The 8975-nt window shown below is 38.3% G+C and overlaps 1 non-coding gene across 1 annotated transcript; it reads left to right on the top strand.

The window, feature by feature from the left end:
- Nucleotides 1-8624: 8624 nt before the first annotated feature.
- On the top strand, nt 8625-8729 carry LOC112868753 (U6 spliceosomal RNA). Its single transcript, XR_003224349.1, has one exon. It is a non-coding gene; the product is annotated as a U6 spliceosomal RNA (small nuclear RNA).
- Nucleotides 8730-8975: the final 246 nt, after the last annotated feature.

Here is an 8975-nt window from a genome sequence, read left to right as displayed (position 1 = left end):
AATTTATGCAAAAAAACAAAAAAAAGTCATTGGGATTTTGACAGGGATTGCATTGAATCTAGATGCATTAACATCTTAACATCTTCCAATCCATGAACAGGGGATGTCTTTCTATCTGTGTCTTTCAGCAATGTTTTGTAGTTTTTACTGTGTGAATCTTTCATTTCCTTGGTTAAGTTCATACCTAAGTATATTTTTTTCTTTTTGATGCCAGATAAATGGAATTATTTTCTTAATTTCATTTTCAGAATATTCGTTGCAAGTGTATAAAAATGCAATTGGTGTTTGCGTGTTGATACTGTACTTTGCTATTTTACTAAAATCTTTTATTATCGGTAATCATCTTTTGTGTGCAGATTCTTTAGGATTTTTTATATATAGTACCATGTTATCAGAGAGTATAGTTTTATTTCTTCCTTTCCAATTTTGATTCCCTTTATTTCTCTTAATTGCCTAGTTGTACTGCCTAGACTTTCCAGTACAGTGTTGAATAACAGTGGCAAAAGCAGGTATCCTTTTCTTGTTCCTGATCTTAGTGGGAAGTTTTCAGCCTTTGACTATTGAGTACTATTATGTAGATTAGTATATAAATGCTCTTTATCATGTTGAGTAAGTTTCCTTTTATTCTTAGTTTGGTGAATGTTTTTATTATGGAAGGGCATTGAATTGTGTCAAATGATTTTTGTGTCAATTGAAATGATCAGGTGGTTTCTTACCTTCATTCTATTAATGTGGTATATGACATCAATCAATTTTCTTTTGCTGAACCATGACTGCATTCCTGGGATAAATTCCACTTGGTCATGGTATATAATCTTCTTAGATTTAGTTTGCTGGTATTTTTAAGGATTTTTACATCTGTACTCATAGGGCATATTAGACTACATTTTTCTTTTCTTGAAGTGTCTTTGTTTAGCTTTTTTATCAGGGAAGACTGGGCTCATAGAATGAATTATGAAGTATTACATCTTCTTTTATTTTGGTGAGTAATTTATAAAGGATTTATGTTAATTCTTCCTTAAATGTTGGGTGCAATTCTCCAGGGAAGGCCTTTGGTCCTGGACTTTTGTTTTTTGGGAGATTTTTGATTACTGATTCGTTCTGTTTACTTGTTATATGACCATTCAGATTTTTTATCTCATCTTGGTTCTGTTTTGGCAATGTGTGGATTTCTAGAAATGTGTCTGTTTCATCTAGTTTTGTCTAATTTGTTGGTGTACATTTATTCATAGTATTCTCATAATCCTTTTTCTTTCTGTAAGTTTTGTAGTAATGTTCTCACATTCATTCTGAAATTTGATGATTTGCGTCACTTTTTCTTCGTCTAGGTAAAGTTTGTCAACTTTATTTAACTTTTCAAAGAACCAACTTTTGATTTCATTGATTCTTATGGTTATTCTAATTCTCCACTCTAGCATTCATTATTCCCTTTCTTCTGCTAGCTTTGGGTTTGGTTTGCTTCTGTTTGATGTTACTTAAGATGTAAAGTTAGGTTATTGATTTGAGATCTTTTATTTTTAAGTAGGCATTTACAACTATAAATTTTCTGTCACATACTGCTTTGACTGCATCTCATCAGTTTTGGTATGTTGCATTTTGTTTTTATCTTAAAATATTTTCTGATTTTCCTTATGATTTCTTCTTGGACCCATTGGTTGTTTAAAACTGTATTGTTATTCTTGCTATTTAATTTCCAGAGTCCTTAGATAGCTGCTATATATATTCTGTTGAGAATTTATAGTTGCATTCAGTGGGAGACACAAAGTAGAACATGCTTATTCCATCTTCTTTGGAATTGGACCCTTCTTTTTCTGTTTAGCAATTTACTATAATTACTATATGAGTGGGCGTACGTAAGTCTACCACCTTGGTATTTTGTTTTTTCTTTCAGCACTTAAAGAAGTCATTCCCCCATAATGATTTTTTGACATCTTTCTGGCCTCAACTATTTCTAATGAGAATTCTTCTAGCATTTGTACAGTTGTTCTCCACTAGAAATTCTTCTGTATTCTCTAGAAGACTATAATTAGATGAGCCAAAATCCAAGCAGCGGGAGGAATACATGATACCAAGTGACATCATGAAGTACAAAACCATGGTGCTGAAGAAAAAATAATAGTTAACTGGGGGGAGGAGAGGACCCCTTTCTAAAGACATGGGACTAGAGTTGAATTTTAAGGACAAAGCAGATGGACACCAGGAAGTAACAGGCAAGGGAACTGATTATTCACTCATGAGAAGGATGAGCTTGGGAGTTTGTGTGAAGTTGTCCTGACAGATACAGAACCCATAAGGAGAGACTCACAATTTCTCTCTCAATCCCTCAGGGGTGAGATCCCTACAAGGCTTTCAGGGACAGAGTTTATACTTTAAGGTTTATAACACAAGGAAACTCAAGTAGAAATTTGAACCCTAGGATCCTATAGCCCAGAGCCTTGTCAACCTTGCCTTCCTCCTCCACATTGTCTACTTCTAATCCCTCCTTCCCTACATAACTTTCATGGGAACTCTTGAAACTGGTTTCTTGGTAAACTGAAAAAAAGTATCCAAAAGAAACCCACAGGTCTCCCGTGAACCCTTCTGGAATCCCTGTTGTGACTCTGAAGCTCCAAAATCTGGCACCAGATGGTAGATTTCAGAACAGTTTGCCTCTGGATCAGTGCTCCTTTGGGTCCTCCTCAGACTTTCAGGGAATGTGGCAGCAGTGAGAAGTGCCCTCACAGACCCATTGCCTTTACATTCCTGGGACCTGCAACTGGCCTAAAGGAGTACTTCAGGGAGGTTTAAACAAATTAGGCGTCATTACAGCAACAATCTACCACATACAGTATTATCCACCCGTCTTGAGGCCTGCTGAAGATCATCTCTCTTCCTTTGGGGTTACTAAGAAAGATCCTTCTTCCTTCCTATGATCAGTGTGGTATAAGTGTATGAGCCATTCTGCAACCATAAGGAGAGAACTTGTGGAGTAGGGCTAGGGTGGAATGGGGCTAGGCATCAAGGAGAGAGTAAGAACTAAAACAGAGCAGATGTGATAGTTAATTTTATATGTCAACTTGGCTGGGCATCGGCACCCAAATATGTTTTCCAACATTATTCTAAATATTTCTGTGGGGGCATTTTGGGATGAGGTTAACATTTAAACTGGTAGACTGAGGGGCGCCTGGGTGGCTCAGTTAGTTAAGCGTCCAACTTCAGTTCAGGTCATGATCACATGGTTCATGGGTTTGAGCCCCACTTGGGGCTCTGTGCTGACAGCTCGGAGACTGGAGCCTGCTTCGAATTCTGTATCTCCCTCTCTCTCTCTCTGCCCCTCCCCTGCTCACACTGTCTGTCTCTCTCTCAAAAATAAATAAATATTAAAAAAAATTTTAAACTCATAGACTGAGTAAAGCAGATCACCTTCCATAATGTAGGTGGGCCTCATCCTATAAATGAAGGTCTGAATAAAAAAGACTGACCTCTCCTGATCAAGAGGGAATTCTGCAACATCAGCTTCTTTCTGTGTCACCAGCCTGATAGCCTTCATACTTGAACACCACTTTGACTCTTTCCTGGGTATTTAGCATAATGGCCTTTAGACTTAGACTGTAGTGTTGGCTTTTCTCTGGGTCTGCAGATTTTAGACTTGCCAGCTTCCATAAACATGTGAGCCAATTCCTTAAAATAAGTATCTATATGCATATACATCCTGTTGATTCTATTTCTTTGGAGTACCCTAATACACCCCCTCAGATCATTTTGTACCACTCTGCACACACACATCAATTTCAACCAGCTTTCACTTCCAAATGCCTGCACCAGTGGTTCTTGTTTGGAGAACCATCCTTGCTTGGCCAATTAGAATGGCTTTGCCTGTATGTGCAGAGAGTTAAATGTGTCTGTGCCTTTTCATCCCACTGGATGACACTTAACCAGTGAAAATCTTGAATGAGAGAGTGCAAGTCCATCTCCCATCCTTCTGGTCGAGACAACTCTGATATATAATTTATACTCCAGAACTCCCCTATGGGATCAGGCTGAAACAGTCCTCTGCAGATGTCCCTAATATTGCATCCTCCTTGGCTCTCATCTTTTCCCTATCTCACTTCCCAACTTCTTTATCAGTTCCCCTGTAATATGTCCTATACCCAGTCCCAATGTGGTGGCATGTAGGTTTTTCCCACACTTTGAACAATTCTGTAACACCAGGTGAATATCCTATAATTCAAATAAATTCTGACATTATCTACCCAAAATAGCATCAGATACCACAGATTAAGGAATCAGACCCACAAGACTTCTCTCCATTTAAGATACCAATCGTAAGCCCAGGTTTTTACCTGTGCTTCTGACCAACTGGCTACAGATTGGAAGTTCCTACAAACCCCACACCCACCCTGCCTTGGACTTCAGATGCCAATTGCAAGTCCAGGTCTTACCTGTACTTCTGACTGACTAGATATAAATCAGAGATTCCCATGACCCCCTCCTTGGGTTCAATTAATTTGTTACAGAGGCTCACAGAATTCAGGAAACCTTTACTCACTAAATTACTGATTTATTACAAAGGATATTAAAGGGTAAAAACAACAGCCAGATGACGAGATACATAGAGTGAAGTCCCAAACAAATGAACTTATGTCCTTCTGGAGTTTGGGGCCTGCATGTTGGCATATGGAAGCATTCTGGTTCCCTAAACTGGAAGCTCTCTGAACTTCTTCCTTTTGGGCTTTTCTGGAGGCTTCATTACATAGACATGATTAATGCAATTATTGGTCACTGGTGATTGATTGAACCTCCAGCCTCTCTCCCCTCTGTGAAAATCAGGAGGTGGGACTGAAAGTTCCAAACCTCTATTCATGGTTGGTTCCCCTGGCAACTAGCCCCCATCTGCAGGTGCTTTCCAGAAGTCATCTTATTAACATAATCTTATTTGTGATGGACAGGAGCTTGTTATGAATAACAAGACATCCATTACACCTTTCTGGCTCTGAAGTGATTTCAGGAACTGAGGACAAGAGGACAAATATTATAACAAAAGATGTTTCCAGTTTTCTTATTGCTCAGAAAATACCAAGGGTTTTTGGGGAGCTGTGAGTTGTAAGCCAAGAACCATAGATGAAAACATATCTTAGATAAATTTGGTCATCTAAATGATGAAATAAATATTTCTTATAAATCACAATATTGCACCCTGGGAACACTTTCTTTTTTTTAAATGTTTTTTAATATGAAATTTACTGTGAAATTGGTTTCCATGCAACACCCAGTGCTCATCCCAAAAGGTGCCCTCCTCAATGCCCATCACCCACTTTCCCCTCCCTCCCACCCCCCACCAACCCTCAGTTTATTCTCAGCTTTTAAGAGTCTCTTATGTTTTGGCTTCCCCCCCCTAACTTTTTTTTTCCTTCCCCTCCCCCATGGTCTTCTGTTAAGTTTCTCAGGATCCACATAAGAGTGAAAACATATGGTATCTGACTTTCTCTGTATGACTTATTTCATTTAGCATAATACGCTCCAGTTCCACCCACATTGCTACAAAAGGCCATATTTCATTCTTTCTCATTGCCAAGTAGTATTCCATCCTGTATATAAACCACAATTTCTTTATCCATTCATCAGTTGATGGACATTTAGGCTCTTTCCATAATTTAGCTATTGTTGAGAGTGCTGCTATAAACATTGGGGTACAAGTGCCCCTATGCATCAGCACTCCTGTATCCCTTGGGTAAATTCCTAGCAGTGCTATTGCTGGGTCATAGGGTAGATCTATTTCTAATTTTCTGAGGAACCCCCACACTGTTTTCCAGAGCGGCTACACCAGTTTGTATTCCCCCAACAGTGCAAGAGGGATTCCATTTCTCCACATCCTCTCCAGCATCTATAGTCTCCTGATTTGTTCATTTTAGACCCTCTGACTGGCATGAGGTGATATCTCAGTGTGGTTTTGATTTGTATTTCCCTGATGAGGAGTGACGTTGGGCATCTTTTCATATGCCTATTGGCCATCTGGATGTCTTCTTTAGAGAAGTGTCTATTCATGTCTTCTGCCCATTTCTTCACCAGATTATTTGTTTTTTGGGTGTGGAGTTTGGTGAGTTCTTTGTAGATTTTGGATACTAGCCCTTTGTCTGATATGTCATTTGCAAATATCTTTTCCCATTCCGTCAGTTGCCTTTTAGTTTTGTTGTTTCCTTTGCAGTGCAGAAGCTTTTTATCTGCATGAGATCCCAATAGTTCATTTTTGGTTTTAATTCCCTTGCCTTTGGGGATGTGTCAAGTAAGAAATTGCTGCAGCTGAGGTCAGAGAGGTTTTTTCCTGCTTTCTCCTCTACAGTTTTGACGGTTTCCTGTCTCACATTCAGGTCCTTTATCCATTTTGAGTTTATTTTTGTGAATGGTGTGAGAAAGTGGTCTTGTTTCATCCTTCTGCATGTTGCTGTCCAGTTCTCCCAGCACCATTTGTTAAAGGGACTTTTTTCCACTGGATATTCTTTCCTGCTTTGTCAAAGATTAGTTGGCCATACTTTTGTGGGCCCAATTCTGGAGTCTATATTCCATTGGTCTATGTGTCTGTTTTTGTGGCAATACCATGCTGTCTTGATGATCACAGATTTGTAGTAGAGGCTAAAGTCTGGGATTGTGATGCCTCCCGCTTTGGTCTTCTTCTTCAATATTACTTTGGCTATTCAGGGTCTTTTGTGGTTCCATACAAATTTTAGGATTGCTTGTTCTAGCTTTGAGAATGCTAGTGCAATTTTGATTGGGATTGCACAGATTGTGTAGATTGCTTTGGGTAGTATTGACATTTTAACAATATTTTTTCTTCCAATCCAGGAGCACAGAATGTTTTTCCGTTTCTTTGTATCTTCTTCAATTTCCTTCATAAGCTTTCTATAGTTTTCAGCATACAGACCTTTCATATCTTTGGTTAGGTTTATTCCTAGGTATTTTATGATTCTTAGTGCAATTGTAAATGGGATCAGTTTCTTCATTTGTCTTTCTGTTGCTTCATTATTAATGTATAAGAATGAAACTGATTTCTGTACATTGATTTTGTATCTTGCGACTTTGCTGAATTCATGTATCAGTTCTAGCAGACTTTCGGTGGAGTCTGTCGGGTTTTCCATGTATAATATCATGTCATCTGCAAAAAGTGAAAGCTTGACTTCATCTTTGCCAATTCTGATGCCTTTGATTTCCTTTTGTTGTCTGATTGCTGATGCTAGAACTTCCAACACTATGTTAAACAACAGCAGTGAGAGTGGACATCCCTGTCATGTTCCTGATCTCGGGGGAAAGTTCTCAGTTTTCCCCATTGAGGATGATATTAGCTGTGGGCTTTTCATAAATGGCTTTTATGATATTTACATATGTTCCTTCTTTCTGTGAACACTTTCTTAAGTGATTTTCAAAATAATCCTCAACTCAGGGTCTTTTCTAGGGAATCTGCATACACACACATACACACACACACACGAGTTATTTACTTATGTGTGCAAAAAAAATGTGTGAAAAGAAATACACCAAAGTAGCAAAAATTATTATTTCTGTGGAATGAATTGGGAGAGGAAGTGGATAGGGTGAGGACTTACTTTTTCTATTACACATTTATATTTTTTAATTATTTTATTGCAGTGAGCATGAATTAAGTTTGAAATGTAAAAAATAAATTCAAGATAGGGAACAGTGGGTGGAACATATACTCCCACTCCCCCAACTATCCACAGGAATGCACCTAAAACAGTTTCTGGCACAAAATAAATGCCAAGAGATGTTTGTTAAATGAAGAAAGGAAAAACAAAAAGGGATAGCGAGGAACTCTGTCTACAAGGCCTAATTCCAACACTGCAGGAGCTTGTGTTTTCCTTCTCCTTGTTTTTCTGTTTCTTCCTTTTTATTTTTTTAATGTTTTTATTTATTTTTGAGAGACAGAGAGAGACAGAGCACAAGTGGGGGAGGGTCAGAGAGAAAGGGAGACACAGATTCTAAATCAGGCTCCAGGCTCTGAGTGGTCAGCACAGAGCCCGACATGGGGCTCAAACACATGAACTGTGAGATCATGACCTGAGCTGAAGCCGGATGCTTATCCAACTGAGCCACCCAGGCACCCGAATCCATTTCTTCCTTTTTAAAAAAGTTGTGTAGAATAGCAAAGGACTTTGAAAATGCCATTGTTCTGGTAATATTAAGAACCACACAAGTACAAAATAAGTGCAGCAATTAGCAAACTATTATCCACTTGCATAACAGGGTACTGGAGATTTATGAGGATGAAAAAGAAAGCCAGATGAGGCAGGGAAGTAACCCAAAAGAAAGATAAAACAAGGGGGCCTTAGAAGAAAAGCAAGGTCCCTAGGCTGAAAAGAACATTTAGCTTAGGGATTCTAGGCTGCCATTCTCTCCTTTCTCATCCAGATCTGGCCATTTAATTCAACTGAATAAATTTACTGAAAAGTGATCAGGCCCATGTTGCTTCCTTTTGCTACTGTTCTAAGCCCATCACATTTAGTATGGATAGGATTCAGAAAGGAAAACAGGAATAGAGAACAAAAGAGCAAGAAATTGTTAGTATGCCTGTCCCAAAAAACTGCCTGAACAAAATGGTTCCCTAATGACAAGCTCTCCATCAAGATAAACTAGTGCTCACGTCACCAGCACATATACTAAAATTGGAACAATACAGAGAATTAGCATGGACCCTGCAAAAGGATGACAAGCACATGTGTGAAACATTCCATATTTTTGTATTTGAAAGTTGCCAACAGAGTACATCTTCATAGGTTTCATCACAAGAAAAAATAATTTTCGTAACTATATATGGTGATGGACGTTAACAAGATTACTGTGGCAATCGCTGTGCAATACATACAAATATCTAACCATTATGTTGTACATTTGAAACTAACAATGTTATATGTCAATTATATCTCAATAAAAAATGATAAACCAAAGGACACAAAAAAAGTTTTGAAAATGAGGTCGCAAATGAT

Source organism: Puma concolor, chromosome D4 (genome assembly GCF_028749965.1).
Source record: "Puma concolor isolate L17-30 chromosome D4, mPumCon1.1.hap2, whole genome shotgun sequence".
In the NCBI taxonomy this organism is placed as follows: Eukaryota; Metazoa; Chordata; class Mammalia; order Carnivora; family Felidae; genus Puma; species Puma concolor.
The sequence above is the reverse complement of the archived record's forward strand: the minus strand, read 5'-3'. Positions and strand labels throughout refer to the sequence as shown.